We start from the raw sequence: 23,742 nt of genomic DNA, 5'->3' as shown, positions 1-23,742 counted from the left end.
GAGTCCATCCGTTCACCTTTTCTGCGTCGCACAAAGACACGGTGGTTGGAACCAAAGATCTCGAATTTGGACTCATCAGAGCAAAGCACAGATTTCCACTGGTCTAATGTCCATTCCTTGTGTTCTTTATCCCAAACAAGTCTCTTCTGCTTGTTGCCTGTCCTTAGCAGTGGTTTCCTAGCAGCTATTTTACCATGAAGGCCTGCTGCACAAAGTCTCCTCTTAACAGTTGTTGTAGAGATGTGTCTGCTGCTAGAACTCTGTGTGGCATTGACCTGGTCTCTAATCTGAGCTGCTGTTAACCTGCGATTTCTGAGGCTGGTGACTCGGATAAACTTATCCTCAGAAGCAGAGGTGACTCTTGGTCTTCCTTTCCTGGGGCGGTCCTCATGTGAGCCAGTTTCTTTGTAGCGCTTGATGGTTTTTGCAACTGCACTTGGGGACACTTTCAAAGTTTGCCCAATTTTTCGGACTGACTGACCTTCATTTCTTTTCTTTTCGTTTTCTTTTCATTTTTCTTAACTTAGCTGCTTTTTTCTTGCCTTAATACAAATTCTAACAGTCTATTCAGTAGGACTATCAGCTGTGTATCCACCAGACTTCTGCACAACTCAACTGATGGTCCCAACCCGATTTATAAGGCAAGAAATCCCACTTATTAAACCTGACAGGGCACACCTGTGAGGTGAAAACCATTTCCGGTGACTACCTCTTGAAGCTCATCAAGAGAATGCCAAGAGTGTGCAAAGCAGTCATCAAAGCAAAAGGTGGCTACTTTGAAGAACCTAGAATATAAGACATATTTTCAGTTGTTTCACACTTTTTTGGTAAGTATATAATTCCACATGTGGTAATTCATAGTTTTGATGCCTTCAGTGTGAATGTACAATTTTCAAAGTCATGAAAATACAGAAAAATCTTTAAATGAGAAGGTGTGTCCAAACTTTTGGTCTGTACTGTATTTTGGTTCCTTTTGATGCACAATTGTTATAGTTTGCTATGTGACGGTGTAGCCTTGTAGATTGTAGCGTTCAGTCAGTTCCTCCTGGAGGGGATGTATCACTCTACAACTAGGCAAATATTAGTGTTAGCAGCCTGGGTGACATCCCATATGATGTTTCAATGACGGCCATATTTGTTGTCAGTTAGGTTTTCCAGAAACGAAAATGACTAAATCTATCAAATCTCCAGTCATTTACTGCTTTCTTTACCTTGATGAGTCCCAGTTAATATCTTAGAGCTGATTGTCGGAGCAGAATGTGCTGTGTGACAATGTGACCTCTGCACAATGTTTGGTGCGTTCCGTTTGCTGTTTTCGTTACATTGTATTCCTGGAGCATTGCAGAAGTTTCTGGAGCCGGCGGTTATAAAGATGTATCTATGAACGCACTTGTCTCTATGTAAAGTGACTCCTTGTGTCCATCCTAATGTCCATTGTTGTCCCTTATTGTTTATCTTCTGGGCTTTTCCGCATGTCATAGTTTCTGCCTCTTGGTCCCCTGGGAATGACAGGCATATATTAAATGGTTGGAATGGGGGGAGGGCGGTGGGAAGGGGGCCGAGGACCGCTCCAATTATACCCCTTGTCAAGTTGAATCTTCTCTTGGCACAGTCTCAGCCATGGACATTAACCCCTTTTGTCCTGGGAGACTTGAAAGTTGATATAAATCACGCATTCCTGCGGTCTATTGATGAGAGCGAGCCGCGCCTGCAGATAAACAACTTTATCGCCATTTTGATGAATATCAGCAGCAAAAATGTTATGTTTAAATTTTGGACCATTTTAAAAATGTATTTAATGGCCAATATCTTAAAACCTTTGTAAGAGATGATCACTAATGGTGAAGGCAAAGTGACAAGGTTCTCCAGATGAATGTGCAGACAGTGCAGCTCCCACAAGAATCACCCGGCGTCTCAGTTTCAATGGTATCTGTGTCCTCAGGGTGTAGATAGAATTGTATACAATTGTGGAGGAGCTGACGGCTCCCTGCTCCACCATTCAGCCTGTGTGTCTGAGTCTCAGGGCAGCAGGCGCCATGACATCACTAGATCGCGCCTGCTGTACGGAGCCTCAGTCCACACACAGCACAGCGCAGCAGAGCTTCATGGGGGGAGGTGAGTAGTATTACTTTATTATTTTGTAAGTCAGTACTTGTAGGGGAAATGTGGGGACATCATACTGTGTGGGGGGCATTGATGGGACATCATACTTTATGGGGGACAGTGGGGGCATCATAATGTGTTGGGGGCTGTGAGTGCATTATACTGTGATAGGGGCATCATACTTTGCTAAGGGCACATTATGCTGTTCATGTGGGAGATACTGAGGTGGCAAATTGTGAGATTATAGTAGTGATCCCGATGTCATAGCCTATATTTAAAGTGCCCTCACGTGTTCGATATCTCTCTCAACCCCCTTGTACACGTGCATGATCTGCTTGGTTGAACATACATTTTTTAACAGGAAGAGTAGTCTATGGCCTGCAATCTCCTCGTTTCCTTCCTCACCCTACAGACTTCTCTGTCCCCTCCAGACCTTCGGTCCCCTCCAGACTCTTCTGTCCCCTCCAGACTTTTCTGTCCCCTCCAAACCACTTTATCCCCTCTTGACCCCCTGGGCCGTGGGGTGCTCGGTGCCGGGCCGGTCATTGCTAGGGGTGATGTCACAGTGGCGGTGACCCGGTCCGTGACCCAGAGTGGTCAATAAAAGGGGAATAATTACAGGGGATTTATAGTTTTTATATACAGTTCGTGACACCACCTGTCGTATGTGGCTATCTGGAGCCGCTGCTGCGGAGCAGGTCCTCTGGAGCTGGGGTGAATGCAGCAGAGTTGGTTCAGCTCTCCACAGGTAGAGCTTAGCTCCAGGGCAGTGTAGATGTTGCTGTTATGGTGTAGTGCAGAGGATGGCGCAGATAATGATCACAGAGACAGTAAGGTGCAGTCCTCAGGGTTTACTCACGGTTTCTTAGACTTCCAATTACCAGTACTAGAGTAACTTCCCATCTCGTCCTGTGCTTACTCAGGGAGGGGTTCAGCAAACTCCCTGGTCTCTCCGTAAAGGGACCCCCTTCTGTGTATTCCCTCTGGTCGTCTCCCTGCACCTCACACCTAGTGTCCCAATCTAGTGACTGCAGACCTTGTCGGGCGACGTCTTCTCTGTCCCCTGGGTCCTCGGCTACCTTCTTGGTGAGATAGATGTGGCTTGTGGCTGCAGTACCTGAAATACTGCAGCCTCCGGTTTCCTAAAGAACTCTGTTAGTTTAGGGGCCGGTCCCCTCTGTTCGACCTGACCCCTCCACCTCCTGGTAGATTCGGGCGTACGGGTGGCCTCCAGCACTGCCCGTACCCCTGGGATCCCTTCCACGTTCCTGGAGCCTTTCTCCTGCTCCTCTCTCTCTCTTCAATCTTGGGCCTCACTGGCTAGGCCCTCCTCCAGAGCAGAGCTCCTGCAGAGCTCCTGCTCCTTCTACTTCTCCTCTCAGACTCCACTGACTCACTCCACTCTGCTAAGTTGGCTTCTCTATTTATACTATCCCTAACAAGTGCTCCCCTGATCTTCTTCCTCCACCCACACCCACTACATGGTTCCCCCTACTTTGGTTCCCCCCACTCCAGCCAGGGACAGGGCTCAGCAGGGAAGCGACGCATCTTGCCCCTCCTGCCGGCCTGGAGTAGTGTAGTGTTGGATGCAGGTGTTAGGGTCCGGGGAAGTACTCCTTCCTTACCTGAGAATGAGATACCACACCTCTGGGTGAGATGCAGTACCTCTGTGGCGACCGAACCCTCAAGGGTGCCACTGCAAACACTCTGTCCCCTCCAGACTCTTCTGTCTTCTCCAGACTACTCCATCCTCTCCAGACTCTCTGTCCCCTCCAGACCACTCTGTCCCCTCCAGACTCTTCGGTCCCCTCCAGACTACTCCACCTTCTCCAGACTCTCGGTCCCCTCCAGACCACTCTGTCCCCTTCAGACACTTTCGTCCTCTCTAGACCTTCTGTCCCCACCAGACACCTCCATCATCTCCAGACCTTCTGTCCCCTCCAGACTACTCTCCCCCCTCCAGACCTCTCTGTCTCCTCCAGACTTCTCCATCCTCTCCAGACTCCTCTTTCCCTTCAGATGCTTCTGTCCTCTCTAGGCCTTCTGTCCCCTCCAGACTCCTCCATTGTCTCCAGACCTTCTGTCCCCTTCAGTCTCCTCTGTCCCCTTCAGACTCCTCCATCCTGTCCAGACCCCTCTCTCTTCCAGACTCCTTCATCCTCTCCAGGTCTTCTATTCTCTCAAGACTCCTCTGTCCTCTCCAGACCCCTCTGTCCCCTCCAGACCCCTCTGTCCCCTCCAGACTCCTCCATAGTCTCCAGACTCCTCTGGAGACGGTAGTTGAAGTCATCCAAGTCTTTACTCACTTTGGTGTGTAGTCAGCTCAGAGCTTCTCTGTGCCGTCACACGGCGAGCTGCGGCCGCCAGGGTGGGGTTCAGCACACTCCAGGTAGTTCAGGAGCACTTGTCAGGACCCCCACTCTAGTGTTTTCCTCTCTTGATCAACTTCTCCCGCCTTGTGTCCCCCACTGAGTCCCGTACGGGTACTGCGATGTCCCTTGTGGGTAACGTGTAGTTCCCGGACCGACTGGGTGCCCTTTCTGGTGACTTGTGGTGAGAACGTGTCGTAAGGCCGGGTCCCTCTGGATAAACTCAGATTAGGGCATATAAGTGGCGACTCCGCTCCGTCCGTATCCCCCTGGGATCCACATAAGCCTCCGGACTTTTCCGACATTGATGTGAAGTGCAAAGTCAGATAATCGGGGACCGGTACCCCCTCTTGCGGCAGGGTCTCTCTGGCTGGGCCAGAATAAGGTATGCAGGTGGCGACTCCGCTCCGTCCGCACCCCTGAGATCCTTTCGCCTGTGGAGCCTATCTCCTCTGCTCCCCTCCTGGGCCTTCTTGCTTGGACCCTGACCAGGGACAGAGCCTGTCATAACTCTGCCCCGATCCCCCGTCTCGAGGCCTGAGACCGGGAACCGTGGACCCTCAGCCGGCTGCAGCCTTGTGCTGACTTGCCGTCCAAAGGACCCACGACCAAAGACCTTGTTATTAAAATGGCCTCCAGTTATATAGAATTCTAATTGAGTGCTTAAGTAAATGCTTCCTCCACCCTCACTCACTACATGGTTCCCCCTAACTTTGGTTCCCCCGAACTCCTCCATTCAGGCCCGGGGCAGCACTATGGTGCTTTAGGCCCCCTTCAGAACTGGAGTGGTGTAGTGTTGAGTGTGTGGTTGGGGTCCTGTGTAGTACTCCATCCTTACCTGGGAGAGGAGATACCACACCTCGGTCTGAGGTGTAGCACCCCTGTGGCGACTGAATCCTCAGGGGCGCCACACCTCCATCCCCCTATGTCTCCTCCAGACCCCTGTCTCCTCCAGACACCTCTGTCTCTTCAAGACCCCTCCATCCTCTCCAGACCTTCTGTTCGCTCCAGACTCCTCCGTCCCCTCCAGACTCCTTCCGTCCTCTCCAGACCTTCTGTCCCCTTTAATTCAATGTTCTCTGCCCTGACCTGTGGCACATTAGATGTTTGTCATTCTGTTCAGAGAACAATGGGTTTGGCTGACTTATTCTAATGTGTATTTGAACCTTTTGGTTTGGTTCTTGTAGGGTAGGACTGGACCAATCCAAAAATTCACTATTACTAATGTGTCTAGAAACTTATTATTAATGCTTTAATGCTTGGTTTTCTTTTGATCTACATGCACAGTCTAGTTGCTGGGTGCCTCAATAGGTTCATTACCTCCATGGCTTCCATAACTGGATTGGATGGTCTCCAGTATAATGCCATTCCTGACATTGGGATATGTTACATTCAGGTTCTTGTAGGGCCTCAGAGAACTTTTGCATGGAAGGATAGAACATTTTGCAAAGTAGGGCTAAGTGGCAAGAACGAGGCCCGTGGTTAGGGGCGCCATACATGAAGGTGAAGGCTCTTGCTTCTCCTGCTGAGATGTCCTCGATATAACAAGTCTTCCAGTATCTGGGGGTTTCTTAATTCTGCACTAGTTCCCAGAGCTCCACATGATTAACATCTCTCTCTATAGCAAGTGATTACATGCATTGATTTTCCTATTATTTCCTGTGCTCCTCATTGTGTTTTACGTGTCCGCGGTCAATATTTCCAACATTTGTTAGTGTTTTTTTCCCAGGGGAAGGAATGCATTGGTAATCGGCGATAACACAGCTTTCTTGTAAGGATGCTAATTGACGTTTATCTTGAGAGAACAGAAAAACCCGACTACTGAAGACTGAATGCCACAAACATGCGTGTAAATCTATCCATGAACTTGGTGCTTTCCTTCTGTCGCCTAAAAAGAGAAGGTTCCTGAGCTGAAAGCGAAACCTCATGTGGAACCAAATCCCACAAGTATCACGATGCCAGCATGTAATGGGACTATTTTCTTTCCCTAATCAGACATTACCAATGTGACGTCTCTTCCTGGGATATCATTTTGGCTCTTCCCAGGGAAGACGTGTGGGGGGTTATTGGGGTATTGTTCCTTTCCTTTCCTAATTTTCCCCTTCATCCTGACTTTTGAGCATATGGGATGCCTCCAATCAAGGATGTTAGGGAATCGTGTGGATACGCTCAGGTCTTCCCCAGGACACAGACTCTTCATTCTTATAGTTCCTGGGAAAAAAAATACAAACAAAACAAGACAAAAAAATTTCCACCCATTAAGGTGTTTTATGGGATCGAATATTGCCCATATGTCAGGATGTGCTGGCGGCAGCTTCTGTCTTATATACAATAATTATAAAAGCCGAGCAAAACCTTCTTTGTAACTTTTGTTATTTCCTTTGCAGGTTTGTAATTTGTTTGTATTTCTGTTTTGTTTTTTTTTTATATTTCATTTAATGGTTTGTAATTTTGCCCAAAGGTTTGGAAAGATTATTTATCAATCATCCAAGAATAAGAAGAAGCGTTCATTCCATCCTGGGTTGATATTGTGTTACAAAGAGGTTCCTTTAAGGGTAATCACAATGATGTGGCTATCAGACACCTTTATTAACAGGAAAATATTTTTAAAAGTGTGTCCTGCAAAGAAAATATTTTGCAATAAGGAGGAACAAGTTGAGCTGTTAGAAATGCGTCTGCTTTACTGGGACTTTTTACCATTGAAGTAAATCTTGGAATTATTAATCTTACTGTGAGTGCTGGAGGCTGCAATAAAGTTTATTTAAGTGATTATTTTATAAATATTTTATCAACTATTATTATTAGGAATCAAATATTTGTATTATATGAATAAAATTAATTTATGTCATGTCATTTCAGTGGACTGTTCAGAATAAGTTGAGGGATAACACTATTTCTAACCATTATATGTCTTGTATTCTAGTTTTTCATCTCTTATTTTCAGTATCTCTGAGCTCAGTAGATCTAGACAAGCTGCTATGATGTCCCCTCCCCCATACACAACACACAGAGAAATGAGGCATTCCTGGTCTCTGGTCTGTATGTAGCACACACTCAGAAACAGCAGCAGCATGGAATATACTATACAGCAGTACTGAGCAGTGTAACTGTGAACCCAGCAATAAGGTGAGATAAAACACTTACTAGAAGTAGCAGCAGCATGGTGAACATTATACAGCGGTACTGAGCAATGTAACTGTGAACCCAGCAATAAGGTGAGATAAAACACTTACTAGAAGTAGCAGCAGCATGGTCAACATTATACAGCGGTACTGAGCAGTGTAACTGTGAACCCAGCAATAAGGTGAGATAAAACACTTACTAGAAGTAGCAGCAGCATGGTCAACATTATACAGCGGTACTGAGCAGTGTAACTGTGAACCCAGCAATAAGGTGAGATAAAACACTTACTAGAAGTAGCAGCAGCATGGTAAACATTATACAGCGGTACTGAGCAATGTAACTGTGAACCCAGCAATAAGGTGAGATAAAACACTTACTAGAAGTAGCAGCAGCATGGTGAACATTATGCAGCGGTACTGAGCAATGTAACTGTGAACCCAGCAATAAGGTGAGATAAAACACTTACTAGAAGTAGCAGCACCATGGTGAACATTATACAGCAGTACTGAGCAGTGTAACTGTGAACCCAGCAATAAGGTGAGATAAAACACTTATTAGAAGTAGCAGCAGCATGGTGAACATTATGCAGCGGTACTGAGCAATGTAACTGTGAACCCAGCAATAAGGTGAGATAAAACACTTATTAGAAGTAGCAGCAGCATGGTGAACATTATGCAGCGGTACTGAGCAATGTAACTGTGAACCCAGCAATAAGGTGAGATAAAACACTTACTAGAAGTAGCAGCACCATGGTGAACATTATACAGCAGTACTGAGCAGTGTAACTGTGAACCCAGCAATAAGGTGAGATAAAACACTTACTAGAAGTAGCAGCAGCATGGTAAACATTATGCAGCGGTACTGAGCAGTGTAACTGTGAACCCAGCAATAAGGTGAGATAAAACACTTACTAGAAGTAGCAGCAGCATGGTGAACATTATGCAGCGGTACTGAGCAATGTAACTGTGAACCCAGCAATAAGGTGAGATAAAACACTTACTAGAAGTAGCAGCACCATGGTGAACATTATACAGCAGTACTGAGCAATGTAACTGTGAACCCAGCAATAAGGTGAGATAAAACACTTATTAGAAGTAACAGCAGCATGGTGAACATTATGCAGCGGTACTGAGCAATGTAACTGTGAACCCAGCAATAAGGTGAGATAAAACACTTACTAGAAGTAGCAGCAGCATGGTGAACATTATACAGCGGTACTGAGCAGTGTAACTGTGAACCCAGCAATAAGGTGAGATAAAACACTTATTAGAAGTAGCAGCAGCATGGTGAACATTATGCAGCGATACTGAGCAATGTAACTGTGAACCCAGCAATAAGGTGAGATAAAACACTTATTAGAAGTAACAGCAGCATGGTGAACATTATGCAGCGGTACTGAGCAATGTAACTGTGAACCCAGCAATAAGGTGAGATAAAACACTTACTAGAAGTAGCAGCAGCATGGTGAACATTATACAGCGGTACTGAGCAGTGTAACTGTGAACCCAGCAATAAGGTGAGATAAAACACTTATTAGAAGTAGCAGCAGCATGGTGAACATTATGCAGCGATACTGAGCAATGTAACTGTGAACCCAGCAATAAGGTGAGATAAAACACTTACTAGAAGTAGCAGCAGCATGGTGAACATTATACAGCGGTACTGAGCAGTGTAACTGTGAACCCAGCAATAAGGTGAGATAAAACACTTATTAGAAGTAGCAGCAGCATGGTGAACATTATGCAGCGGTAGTGAGCAATGTAACTGTGAACCCAGCAATAAGGTGAGATAAAACACTTACTAGAAGTAGCAACAGCATGGTGAACATTATACAGCGGTACTGAGCAATGTAACTGTGAACCCAGCAATAAGGTGAGATAAAACACTTACTAGAAGTAGCAGCAGCATGGTGAACATTATACAGCGGTACTGAGCAATGTAACTGTGAACCCAGCAATAAGGTGAGATAAAACACTTACTAGAAGTAGCAGCAGCATGGTGAACATCATGCAGCGGTACTGAGCAATGTAACTGTGAACCCAGCAATAAGGTGAGATAAAACACTTACTAGAAGTAGCAGCAGCATGGTGAACATTATACAGCGGTACTGAGCAATGTAACTGTGAACCCAGCAATAAGGTGAGATAAAACACTTACTAGAAGTAGCAGCAGCATGGTGAACATTATACAGCGGTACTGAGCAATGTAACTGTGAACCCAGCAATAAGGTGAGATAAAACACTTACTAGAAGTAGCAACAGCATGGTGAACATTATACAGCAGTACTGAGCAGTGTAACTGTGAACCCAGCAATAAGGTGAGATAAAACACTTATTAGAAGTAGCAGCAGCATGGTGAACATTATGCAGCGGTACTGAGCAATGTAACTGTGAACCCAGCAATAAGGTGAGATAAAACACTTACTAGAAGTAGCAGCAGCATGGTGAACATTATACAGCGGTACTGAGCAATGTAACTGTGAACCCAGCAATAAGGTGAGATAAAACACTTACTAGAAGTAGCAGCAGCATGGTGAACATTATACAGCAGTACTGAGCAGTGTAACTGTGAACCCAGCAATAAGGTGAGATAAAACACTTACTAGAAGTAACAGCAGCATGGTGAACATTATACAGCGGTACTGAGCAGTGTAACTGTGAATCCAGCAATAAGGTGAGATAAAACACTTACTAGAAGTAGCAACAGCATGGTGAACATTATACAGCGGTACTGAGCAATGTAACTGTGAACCGAGCAATAAGGTGAGATAAAACACTTACTAGAAGTAGCAACAGCATGGTGAACATTATACAGCGGTACTGAGCAATGTAACTGTGAACCCAGCAATAAGGTGAGATAAAACACTTATTAGAAAACAGAAGTATGGTGGAATTTATTCAGCAGTACTGAGCAGTTTAGCTGTGCATCCAGCTCTAGAATTAGATATTTATTAATTATTTATTATGCTTTGCTTATATACACCATCATATTCCGCAGCGCTTTACATACATTATCAGCACTGTCCCCATTGGGACTCACAATCTACATTCCCTATCAGTCTTTGGAGTGTGGGAGGAACCCAAAGAACCACTAACCACTGAGCCACCATGCTGCCCAAATACAGATACAACACTTCTAGAAAGTATCTGCAGCATGGCGGACATCATACAGCAGTACTGAGCAGTGAAGCTGTGAATCCATCTCTGGGACAAGATAACACGAAATTAACACAATTTTTTTTATTATGAACCATTGGGGTTCACAGGTTCACAACAACCAAGATAGAAAAACCCCACAGAAATGTCAATTTTTGATTAGATATTAATTATTAAATGTGCTTATTCACAACAATTTTAACTACAATGACCAAAATTCCTTATTGTATTAAAAGTAAATTGCTCAAGACACATAATTTGATCTATTTTTAAATAGTAGGATACAAAATGATATCTATGAGAAGCGGCCTGCAGTCAACCTAATGTTTTTCCTTACCTGACCGTGGAGGTTGGCACTCTAAAAGATATGATAGTGATTACCCCGTTCATAGAAGACTATGCCCTAAGCAGTCCCTAGAAAATAGATTAATTTAAAAAGACATATACTATTAAAAGGGACCAATTAGTAGCAGCCTACAGAAAGGATAAGCTTAATAGTAAAGATACATTTTGCACAGAATGCTAATACTATGATACAATCAGATTGGTACTTTTCAATATGAGCATGCTAATCTAAATATTTCACAAAGTTCAAGTTATTAACAATGTCCACAGTAATTATCTGATATTATTTCATATCCGTCCAAGTTATTAAAATCAGATAATAATATAAAGAAGTAGCAGCGTGGAGGGCTTTATATAACAGCACTGAACATTGTAGCCGTGAATTCAGCTCTGAAGTTAGATAAATACTTATTAGAAGCAGCAGCAGGAGGAAAATGATTTTCATATAGCAGTGATGAGCAGTGAAGCTGTGAATCCAGCATCAGGGTATGATAAATACTTACCACATCCAGAAGTACTGAGCAGTGTAGCTGTGAACCCAACACTGGGGTAAGATAAGCACTTTCTAGAAGCAGAATCACATGTATTTGTATGTCCGCTTATCTCTTTCACTCTGCTCCCCCCCCCCCAAAAGAATTTAATATGCAGCGGTCTGATTTCCTGGTGAGCTTGTAGTCCATCTTGATTAAGAAGGGGGGGGGGAAACAAAGCGGTTCATAGGTTTAGAAAGAAGTAAATTTTTTGCCTCGTATATAATTCAAAGTTTCTTATTTTTGCTTGTACTGTTATTTATGAAAAGTTTGTTTAAACAACAGTAAACAATTAATCAAAAAGTAACAATATATAAATGAAAGATGATAATAATGTTTTATTATATTTATTTTATATTACTATTTAGAGACACTAAGGAATTTTAGTTATCACAACTTGCAGTTTACTTTTCTTTGGGCAAATGTAGCACATCCACATTTATATCAATAAAGATGGCAGAGTGAATATTGGTAGAATATGGAATAAACAACCATCTTTGCCACCCTGGCCGATAGCAGTAATATATCTGAGAAGAATGGCTCAGTGATTAGCACTATTGTCTTCTAGAGGAATAAACTTGATAAAGGGTAACATTGCATTGGATTTTGCATGTCCTCATGATGATCTCTAGTTTTCTCCTGCACTCCAAAAATATCCTCATCCCTTTTGCTGTGCAGAGGTTTTCTTGGTTAACTCTTTGCCCGTAGAGCAGTAGAACTGTGAGTGCAGCTCTGGATGTAACTAGAATATTGTAGTAATCATTTATTATGTGGAGCTTTAACCTATGAAATTAGGATTCAAAGTAAGGTGACAATTTGTGCATTTTACCCCAGCGGGACCTCACTGAGTGATGGCACAATTTACCCGAGCCCCGTTTAGCTTTGGCAGAAAAATGCTATATGCTTGCTAATGTCTCATTCATGTCAGTGAATGGAAGCCTCATATAAAGCATATTGAATAGCCTGCAATAGCCTGACTGAGTGGCAGCTGTATGTTCAAAGAAATGCAAAAGTGTCTATTGTAAAAAGACAAAGTTTTAATTTGCACTCGATTCCAGGATCTATGCGCTGTCACTGACAAAACACGGAGATGGTGAAAGATGGAAGGAAACGTTTCTGTTGTGGTTATTGAAGGATGAGTCACCCAGAAGCATCTCTAATTCATGACAATTGGCCCATTACACAGTAGGACACCGTGCCCTCCTGTCCCTCTTCCCCTGTAGTTCACAGGAGCTATAAGGCTTCGGTACATTTACGGGATTAGAATGGCATGATCCAGTGTGTGTTTCATTGATCAAGCAGTGGAATTCCTATAGCTATGATACAATCTATTTAGATGCAGTCAATAATGAGAGTTGTCTGGTTAGAAGTTGATGTCTCATATAAAGCTTCTCTATCAGCACCCAATGATCACATTTATAACACTACCATATCCCTATTCGAATTAGTGACTTTGGTACCTTCAGTCTTATTGGCCTTGATTTGACCTTTCCACTGTTTAGTGTGGTGGAGACAGCTGCTTCTGTATATGATATTAGAGCAGTTGATACATTCTGCTGTTAATAAACTTTACTTAAAAATTAGTATGGAAACTATTTGGGGCATCTTACCTAGTCAACATGTCTGAATTCATCCTGAATGTAGAACATTGTTAATTACATTGTTGTCCAGGAATTCTCAGGGAACCGCCATGGGGTCCCCGAGCATCTCTAAAATATAAAATTGGTCAATGAGGATATTGGGGAAGTGTCGTGCTATCATATGTTACTTAGGAGGTCTAATACTGTAGACAGATATATTTTCTTAACAACTCCCATTTCTCAACTAGATCCATGTCATCAGTCTATACAGTAGGATAAGAACTGTGATGGGCTCTTATAGCTACTACCTGGATGAAGAGGATAAGACAAGTAATTTAATATATGTTTCCTCTATAAAAATATGTAAAGTATTCTGTATATATACTTTGAACACAATAATAACACAGTATAGAGGAACTTCCCTATAGTGGTGCTTCAAGAAAGCAACAATCAGAGCTCTGTCTGCTATAAATATATGTCTCAAAATGAATTACAGCAAAAAAGGCTTAGTCCTGCTCACATAGCTGATAGACTTGTTACAGTGTATCAGATTAGACAATTCTTTATAAGCAGTTCATTATTTTCGTCTTGCACTTCACATTGATAGACTATAGCTCTTATCTACACTTGTATATGAGTGTAGTACATACTGATAGGGAACCTAGTTTGTGAACCCCTTTGGGGACAGTGATTATAATGTATGTAAAGCGCTGTAGAATTAATGGCGCTATATAAGTGAATAAAATAAATAAATAAATAGTAGTGTTGGATTTTACAACTGCTTGCTTGTGTTGGGGGCAACTGTGCTGAGCAAACATTAGATGGCGCTGTGTTAACTATAACCATAGCTTGTTTATATGTGTGTAGTTCCTATCTAGTCTGTACTGTGCGACCTCTTTGCTGTTATTTTTCGTGATGACTCCTTCCTCTAATCCTCTATACTGTGATAATTGTTGCTGCTTGTCCAAAAGTGAAGCAGTGGACTCTCCCGTAATGTGTGAGTGCTGAAGTATTACCTGAGGGAGAGGGCTTCAAGTCTCGTAATGAAACAAAAAAATTCACTGACAGCAATCGATGATCTTGGTGAATATTTGAAACACCAAGTAAATTAGAAAGTTTCAGAACTTTCCGTTATGCGAGAATTATTTATGCAAAGCCATAAACGCCTCGTAAGGTAACATAACAGACTGGAGGGGGTGGGAGAATCATCAAAACATCCTCAGTATAGAAGCACATCACAGTTACTTGCCCGAACCCCACACAGATGGAGTGTGGCGTCTCATTGAATAAAAATGCAGGTGTTGCCAAAAGCCACAAACAACCAGTTCTATGTGAGCTTTTGTTTTATATGCAACTTTGGAGGGAAAATTTCTTGGTAAGATTAATGAGCAGCAAAAGGCCACATCAATAGTACAATGATGAACAGGAGCACGTCAACCTGAAGAGGAGGGAAAAAAATAACAGCTCCTCGGCTCCACCATGAAACGTTCTATATCCTATAACATGGAGGCAATGGGGCTAGAACCATAAAGGGCTCGGCTATGAAGTTACTCCCCATACTTAGGGCTAAGTTCTTCATTCCTACAAGATTTCAACATAACCTGCAAAATTACCAGTCCCAGAGTCAATCAGTATTGTCTTCTCCCACCCACTGCTACCTATACAATCAGTGCATACTGAGCTCATGTAGCGCCGGCGTCCCTGCCCTCTGCTAGGCAGGGACGCTGTTCCCCTCACCTCCCTGCTCCGTGCCCGGCGTCCTCCTCCCGCTCTGCTGGCAGCGCGCGCTCCTTCCCGTCCACTGTGCTTAGGGCGCGCGCGCGCGCTCTCCCTCCCTCTTAAAGGGGCCGCGCGCGCCGTCCTAAGGAGTCCCCGGCCAATGGCCGGAGGACTTCACCATATATAAGGCACCTCCTCCAAAATGGAGGTGCCCGAGCAATGTTGTTGCACTGTTCACTACTCTGCTTCAGTCCTCAGGTCCCGTTGCCAGTTACCTGCCAGTTACCTGCCAGATTCCTGCCTGATTATCTGCTACCTGCCTGCTAGTCTGAGGTCCGACGGTCTGCCTTACTACTCCTGTCAGTCTGTCTAAGGACCAGTCTGCCCGCTCACCTGGGAGCGCACATCAGCCACCTGCCTGCTTGCCCGAGGTCCGACGGTCTGCCTTCCAACTCCTGTCAGTCTGTCTATGGACCAGCTTGCCCGCTCACCTGGGAGCACACACCTGCTACCTGCCTGCTAGTCTACCTGGAGGCTCCGCCGTCACGTGCTGTGACCACCTGCCTGTCCAGTGACTCCTGCCCGCTCACCTGGGAGCGCTCATCTGCCGCCTGTCTGTTGGTCTTCCTGGAGGCTCCACCGTCACATGCTGTGACCACCCATTCATACAGAGACTCTCGCCTGCTCACCTGGGAGCTTACGTCTATCATCAGCCGCCACAGGTCGTACCAACCCTTTACCTAGAGACTGCCCCGGTCACTTGCCGTGACCATCTGCCCGTTCATCCAGAGACTGCCCCGGTCACTTGCCGTGACCATCTGCCCGTTCATTCAGAGACTGCCCCGGTCACTTGCCGTGACCTCCAGCCCGTTCACTCAGAGACTGCCCCGGTCACCTGCTGTGACTTCCTGCCCGTCTTCCCTGGTCGCCACCCGCTCCCTTACAAGGACCGCCCCCTTGTATAGTAGCTCAGAGGTTCCGCCTCCCAGACCCGTTACAGCTCATACAGGTGGGTCCCCACCACGAGCCTCATAGCCGTCAGCATGATTACCTTGAAGGACTTGGGTCTGAGTTTTGAGTCTTACCTTGATAATATCTGGTTTCCTCCAAACAGTTTTATCCCATCCTTCACCCACTAAGCCTTCAGCTTTACTCACAAGAGAAGAGGTATTGCGCCCAATAAGGTTCTACGCGGCCATTTTTACATCTTCTACAAGAACAGATTCTGTGTGACAACTGATACAGAGGACAAGGAGATGTATCAACCAAACTGCCCCAGACACTAAAAATGTAACAGGACTGAACAAGACCCTTCACTGCGATCTAAACGGATCTTGGAAGAACGGATTAGGTCAATATATTTCCAATCTATGGACTAATGACTGATAGTTTCTTCTGATCTTTCAGGATGGATATTCCCATCTTCATAGGTGAATATTACTAGATAGGACTTGTAAAAATAAACACTTCTGCAATTTACTAGTTATTCGAATTTGCAGCCGTACTTTCTTGCTTTGTTTATAGCAGAGGAGACCGACCGCCGCTGCTGTCTGGACTGCTCTGGAGCGGGCCGGGATTAGGAGGTAGCAGCTCTCTAGCGAACCTGGCAGCTTTAAAACAGCACTTACAAGCTCAATAGAGAAGAGTTGTAAGCACTGCACATGTTCTAACGTCTAGTGGAGGTAGTCGGTCTCCAAAGCAACGAACTGTAAACAGAAGAAAGTAAATATGCTACTATCCTAAGAGTGGATGAAAATTGTAATAAGCAGTAAATGACTACATTTCTTTTATTTACAAGCACTATTTGACAATACCCCATTTACGAAGATGTCATCGACCCTGTACAGGAATGGCGCAGGGAATGCAGATGAATCTATGGTAAATCTATGAACAGAACAGATGAATTTATGATGCAAAATAGCATTGTGAGAGTCCATTAGTAACAATGTATCTGCGGCTCCTGGAGGAGGAATCCTAAATCCTTCCTTCTATTTCTAGCTACGGTTTCTCAGTCCAAACCCAACCAGACGTCGCCGTTGTTGTGCTCTCTGTCTGTTCCCAAATATTGAGGTTTCTCCAGCCTCGTCCTGTGCTGTTTAGACGTTGAGCTGCGCACTTTGTATGTGACAAGCAGTAAATAGCGGAGGTCCAAGGTTCAGATATTGACAGACGCCGCTCGCCGTTGTCTTTGTTGGTGTCATACGAGCGGCCGTGTTTATGGGATGTAATGAGAATATTTAGAAACAGGACGGCTCAGCCCAGCTCCAGCAAAAGTCTTCGAACCATCAGACTTTTCTATCCCAGGCATTTTAACTCTGTTCAGTGTAAAGAGGACACAAAACCGACATTCGGGACAATTATTAAAGAGTAACTAAACTTTCGTTTTTTATCATTTTATTCAGCATGGAAAGGTATGAAACATTACAAATCAATTTATTAGGGGATTTGTCTTCAATGTATCAGCGACAAAAAATCCAACACATTTGGAAACATTTGCAGCTCTGTGTCGCAGTCACAGTCAGGTCGCAATGCGATGCCATAAGAAATAATTACATCTAATGTTGCAATATCTCGCTCAACACAGATGTAGCCGGAGCCTTAGTGTTCGTTCACATTAGCGTATAAATCAGACGAGTGCAATGCGAGAAAAAAATCGTTTTGTACTCGCACCAATGTTAGTAAATGAGTCAGTGCTGATCTGCATATATTAGTCCCCTATATAAAAATAATCCCCTTTTTCAACATAGCATAAAAACCTATTAAGTACAAATAAGAGATATGGGATGCAAATATATCAAAATTTATTTGACAAATACGAAATTAACAAATATAAATGTATCTATATAATGTATACATAATAGGCAGAAACAACGAGAAACACACTCAGTGTCCCAATAAATATAACCATCAGCGATCTTTGTAGTAGCTATACAGCATATCTATATTAATGTACATAAAGGGGGTATCAACAGTATTGAATCGTTGTTTCTGGTTTCTGCCTATTATGTATACATTATATAAATACTTTTATATTTGTTAATTTGGTATTTGTCAAATAAATTTTGATATATTTGTATCCCATATCTCTTATTTGTACTCGATAGGTTTTCATGTGGAGTTTATTGTTGAGCTTTTTAAATTAATAAATGACAAAAAAACGACTTGGGGTCCCCCTATTTTTGGCAACCAGCTAAGGTAAAGCAGACAGTTGTGAGCTTATGTTATCAGGCTGGGAAGGTCCCTGATTACTGGTCCCTTCCCAACCTAAAAATACTACCAGCCCCCAGCCGCCCCAGAAGTGGCGCATCACATGAGATGCACAAATTCTGGCGCTTTGCCCGGCTCTTCCCGATTGCCCTGGTGCGGTGGAAATTGGGTAATGGTAGTTGGTGTTGATGTCAGCTATGAATTGTCCAAAACCACAGCTGCCATTAAGGCCCTGGGGTTAGTAATGGAGAGGGGTCTATCAGAGAACAAGCCCCTGAATTAGTAATGGAGAGGGGTCTATCAGACATCAAGCCCAGGGGTCAATAATGGAGAGGGGTCTATCAGACATCAAGCCCTGGGGTCAGTAATGGAGAGGAGTCTATCAGACATCAAGACCCGGGATCAGTAATGGAGAGGGGCCTATCAGACATCAAGCCCTGGGGTCAGTAATGGAGAGGGGTCTATCAGACATCAAGCCCCGGGGTTAGTAATGGAGAGGGGTCTATCAGACATCAAGCCCTGGGGTTAGTAATGGAGAGGGGTCTATCAGACATCAAGCCCTGGGGTCAGTAATGGAGAGGGGTCTATCAGACATCAAGCCCTGGGGTTAGTAATGGACAGGGGTCTATCAGACATCAAGCCCTGGGGTTAGTAATGGAGAGGGGTCTATCAGAGATCAAGCCCCGGGATTAGTAATGGAGAGGGGTCTATCAGACATCAAGCCCAGGGGTCAGTAATGGAGAGGGGTCTATCAGACATCAAGCCCTGGGGTCAGTAATGGAGAGGGGCCTATCAGACATCAAGCCCTGGGGTCAGTAATGGAGAGGGGTCTATCAGACATCAAGCCCTGGGGTTAGTAATGGAGAGGGGTCTATCAGACATCAAGCCCTGGGGTCAGTAATGGAGAGGGGTCTATCAGAAATCAAGCCCTGGGGTTAGTAATAGAGAGGGATCTATCAGACATCAAGCCCTGGGGTCAGTAATGGAGAGGGGTCTATCAGACATCAAGCCCTGGGGTCAGTAATGGAGAGGTGTCTATCAGACATCAAGCCCCGGGGTTAGTAATGGAGAGGGGTCTATCAGACATCAAGCCCTGGGGTCAGTAATGGAGAGGAGTCTATCAGACATCAATCCCTGGGGTTAGTAATGGAGAGGGGTTTATCAGACATCAAGCCCCGGGGTCAGTAATGGAGAGGGGTCTATCAGACATCAAGCCCTGGGGTTAGTAATGGAGAGGAGTCTATCAGACATCAATCCCTGGGGTTAGTAATGGAGAGGAGTCTATCAGACATCAAGCCCCGGGGTCAGTAATGGAGAGGGGTCTATCAGACTTCAAGCCCCGGGGATAGTAATGGAGAGGAGTCTATCAGACATCAAGCCCCGGGGTCAGTAATGGAGAGGAGTCTATCAGACATCAATCCCTGGGGTCAGTAATGGAGAGGGGTCTATCAGACATCAAGCCCTGGGGTTAGTAATGGAGAGGAGTCTATCAGACATCAAGCCCTGGGGTCAGTAATGGAGAGGGGTCTATCAGACATCAAGCCCTGGGGTTAGTAATGGAGAGGGGTCTATCAGACATCAAGCCCCGGGGTCAGTAATGGAGAGGGGTCTATCAGACATCAAGCCCTGGGGTTAGTAATGGAGAGGAGTCTATCAAACATGAAGCCCTGGGGTCAGTAATGGAGAGGTGTCTATCAGACATCAAGCCCTGGGGTTAGTAATGGAGAGGAGTCTATCAAACATGAAGCCCTGGGGTTAGTAATGGAGAGGGGTCTATCAGACATCAAGCCCTAGGGTCAGTAATGGAGAGGAGTCTATCAGACATCAATCCCTGGGGTTAGTAATGGAGAGGGGTCTATCAGACATCAAGCCCCGGGGTCAGTAATGGAGAGGGGTCTATCAGACATCAAGCCCTGGGGTTAGTAATGGAGAGGAGTCTATCAGACATCAATCCCTGGGGTTAGTAATGGAGAGGAGTCTATCAGACATCAAGCCCTGGGGTTAGTAATGGAGAGGAGTCTATCAGACATGAAGCCCTGGGGTCAGTAATGGAGAGGTGTCTATCAGACATCAAGCCCCGGGGTTAGTAATGGAGAGGGGTCTATCAGACATCAAGCCCTGGGGTCAGTAATGGAGAGGGGTCTATCAGACATCAAGCCCTGGGGTTAGTAATGGAGAGGGGTCTATCAGACATCAAGCCCCAGGGTCAGTAATGGAGAGGGGTCTATCAGACATCAAGCCCTGGGGTTAGTAATGGAGAGGAGTCTATCAGACATCAATCCCTGGGGTCAGTAATGGAGAGGGGTCTATCAGACCTCAAGCCCTCGGGTTAGTAATGGAGAGGGGTCTATCAGACATCAAGCCCTGGGGTTAGTAATGGAGAGGAGTCTATCAGACATCAAGCCCTGGGGTCAGTAATGGAGAGGAGTCTATCAGACATCAAGCCCCGGGGTCAGTAATGGAGAGGGGTCTATCAGACATCAAGCCCTGGGGTTAGTACTGGAGAGGGATCTATCAGACATCAAGCCCCGGGGTCAGTAATGGAGAGGGGTCTATTAGACATCAAGCCCCGGGGATATTAATGGAGAGGGGTCTATCAGACATCAAGCCCTGGGGTCAGTAATGGAGAGGGGTCTATCAGACATCAAGCCCCGGGGTCAGTAATGGAGAGGGGTCTATCAGACATCAAGCCCCGGGGTTAGTAATGGAGAGGGGTCTATCAGACATCGAGCCCCGGGGTTAGTAATGGAGAGGAGTCTATCAGACATCAAGCCCTGGGGTTAGTAATGGAGAGCGGTCTATCAGACATCAATCCCTGGGGTCAGTAATGGAGAGGGGTCTATCAGACATCAAGCCCTGAGGTCAGTAATGGAGAAGGGTCTCTCAGACATCAAGCCCTGGTGTTAGTAATGGAGAGGGGTCTATCAGACATCAAGCCCTGGGGTCTGTAATGGAGAGGGGTCTATCAGACATCAAGCCTCAGGGTTAGTAATGGAGAGGGGTCTATCAGACATCGAGCCCCGGGGTTAGTAATGGAGAGAGGTCTATCAGACATAGAGCCCTGGGGTCAGTAATGGAGAGGGGTCTATCAGACATCAAGCCCCGGGGTTAGTAATGGAGAGGGGTCTATCAGACATCAAGCCCTGGGGTCAGTAATGGAGAGGGGTCTATCAGAGATCAAGCCCTGGGGTCAGTAATGGAGAGGGGTCTATCAGACATCAAGCCCCGGGGTCAGTAATGGAGAGGGGTCTATCAGACATCAAGCCCTGGGGTTAGTAATGGAGAGGGGTCTATCAGACATCAATCCCTGGGGTCAGTAATGGAGAGGGGTCTATCAGACATCAAGCCCTGAGGTCAGTAATGGAGAAGGGTCTATCAGACATCAAGCCCTGGGGTTAGTAATGGAGAGGGGTGTATCAGACATCAAGCCCCGGGGTTAGTAATGGAGAGGGATGTATCAGACATCAAGCCCTGGGGTCAGTAATGGAGAGGGGTCTATCAGACATCAAGCCCCGGGGTTAGTAATGGAGAGGAGTCTATCAGACATCAAGCCCTGGGGTTAGTAATGGAGAGGGGTCTATCAGACATCAAGCCCTGGGGTCAGTAATGGAGAGGGGTCTATCAGACATCAAGCCCTGAGGTCAGTAATGGAGAAGGGTCTATCAGACATCAAGCCCTGGGGTTAGTAATGGAGAGGGGTCTATCAGACATCAAGCCCTGGGGTCAGTAATGGAGAGGGGTCTATCAGACATCAAGCCCCAGGGTTAGTAATGGAGAGGGGTCTATCAGACATCAAGCCCCGGGGTCAGTAATGGAGAGAGGTCTATCAGACATAGAGCCCTGGGGTCAGTAATGGAGAAGGGTCTATCAGACATCAAGCCCCGGGGTTAGTAATGGAGAGGGGTCTATCAGACATCAAGCCCTGGGGTCAGTAATGGAGAGGGGTCTATCAGAGATCAAGCCCTGGGGTCAGTAATGGAGAGGGGTCTATTAGACATTAAGCCCCGGGGTCAGTAATGGAGAGGGGTCTATCAGACATCAAGCCCTGGGGTCAGTAATGGAGAGGAGTCTATCAGACATCAATCCCTGGGGTTAGTAATGGAGAGGGGTTTATCAGACATCAAGCCCCGGGGTCAGTAATGGAGAGGGGTCTATCAGACATCAAGCCCTGGGGTTAGTAATGGAGAGGAGTCTATCAGACATCAATCCCTGGGGTTAGTAATGGAGAGGAGTCTATCAGACATCAAGCCCCGGGATCAGTAATGGAGAGGGGTCTATCAGACTTCAAGCCCCGGGGATAGTAATGGAGAGGAGTCTATCAGACATCAAGCCCCGGGGTCAGTAATGGAGAGGAGTCTATCAGACATCAATCCCTGGGGTCAGTAATGGAGAGGGGTCTATCAGACATCAAGCCCTGGGGTTAGTAATGGAGAGGAGTCTATCAGACATCAAGCCCTGGGGTCAGTAATGGAGAGGGGTCTATCAGACATCAAGCCCTGGGGTTAGTAATGGAGAGGGGTCTATCAGACATCAAGCCCCGGGTTCAGTAATGGAGAGGGGTCTATCAGACATCAAGCCCTGGGGTTAGTAATGGAGAGGAGTCTATCAAACATGAAGCCCTGGGGTCAGTAATGGAGAGGTGTCTATCAGACATCAAGCCCCGGGGTTAGTAATGGAGAGGGGTCTATCAGACATCAAGCCCTAGGGTCAGTAATGGAGAGGAGTCTATCAGACATCAATCCCTGGGGTTAGTAATGGAGAGGGGTCTATCAGACATCAAGCCCCGGGGTCAGTAATGGAGAGGGGTCTATCAGACATCAAGCCCTGGGGTTAGTAATGGAGAGGAGTCTATCAGACATCAATCCCTGGGGTTAGTAATGGAGAGGAGTCTATCAGACATCAAGCCCTGGGGTTAGTAATGGAGAGGAGTCTATCAGACATGAAGCCCTGGGGTCAGTAATGGAGAGGTGTCTATCAGACATCAAGCCCCGGGGTTAGTAATGGAGAGGGGTCTATCAGACATCAAGCCCTGGGGTCAGTAATGGAGAGGGGTCTATCAGACATCAAGCCCTGGGGTTAGTAATGGAGAGGGGTCTATCAGACATCAAGCCCCAGGGTCAGTAATGGAGAGGGGTCTATCAGACATCAAGCCCTGGGGTTAGTAATGGAGAGGAGTCTATCAGACATCAATCCCTGGGGTCAGTAATGGAGAGGGGTCTATCAGACCTCAAGCCCTGGGGTTAGTAATGGAGAGGGGTCTATCAGACATCAAGCCCTGGGGTTAGTAATGGAGAGGAGTCTATCAGACATCAAGCCCTGGGGTCAGTAATGGAGAGGAGTCTATCAGACATCAAGCCCCGGGGTCAGTAATGGAGAGGGGTCTATCAGACATCAAGCCCTGGGGTTAGTACTGGAGAGGGATCTATCAGACATCAAGCCCCGGGGTCAGTAATGGAGAGGGGTCTATTAGACATCAAGCCCCGGGGATATTAATGGAGAGGGGTCTATCAGACATCAAGCCCTGGGGTCAGTAATGGAGAGGGGTCTATCAGACATCAAGCCCCGGGGTCAGTAATGGAGAGGGGTCTATCAGACATCAAGCCCCGGGGTT

The sequence above is a fragment of the Phyllobates terribilis genome, unplaced genomic scaffold (assembly GCF_046119375.1).
Source record: "Phyllobates terribilis strain yellow unplaced genomic scaffold, ASM4611937v1 Scaffold_9__5_contigs__length_417890890, whole genome shotgun sequence".
NCBI lineage: Eukaryota > Metazoa > Chordata > Amphibia > Anura > Dendrobatidae > Phyllobates > Phyllobates terribilis.
This window is presented reverse-complemented; position numbering follows the sequence as displayed.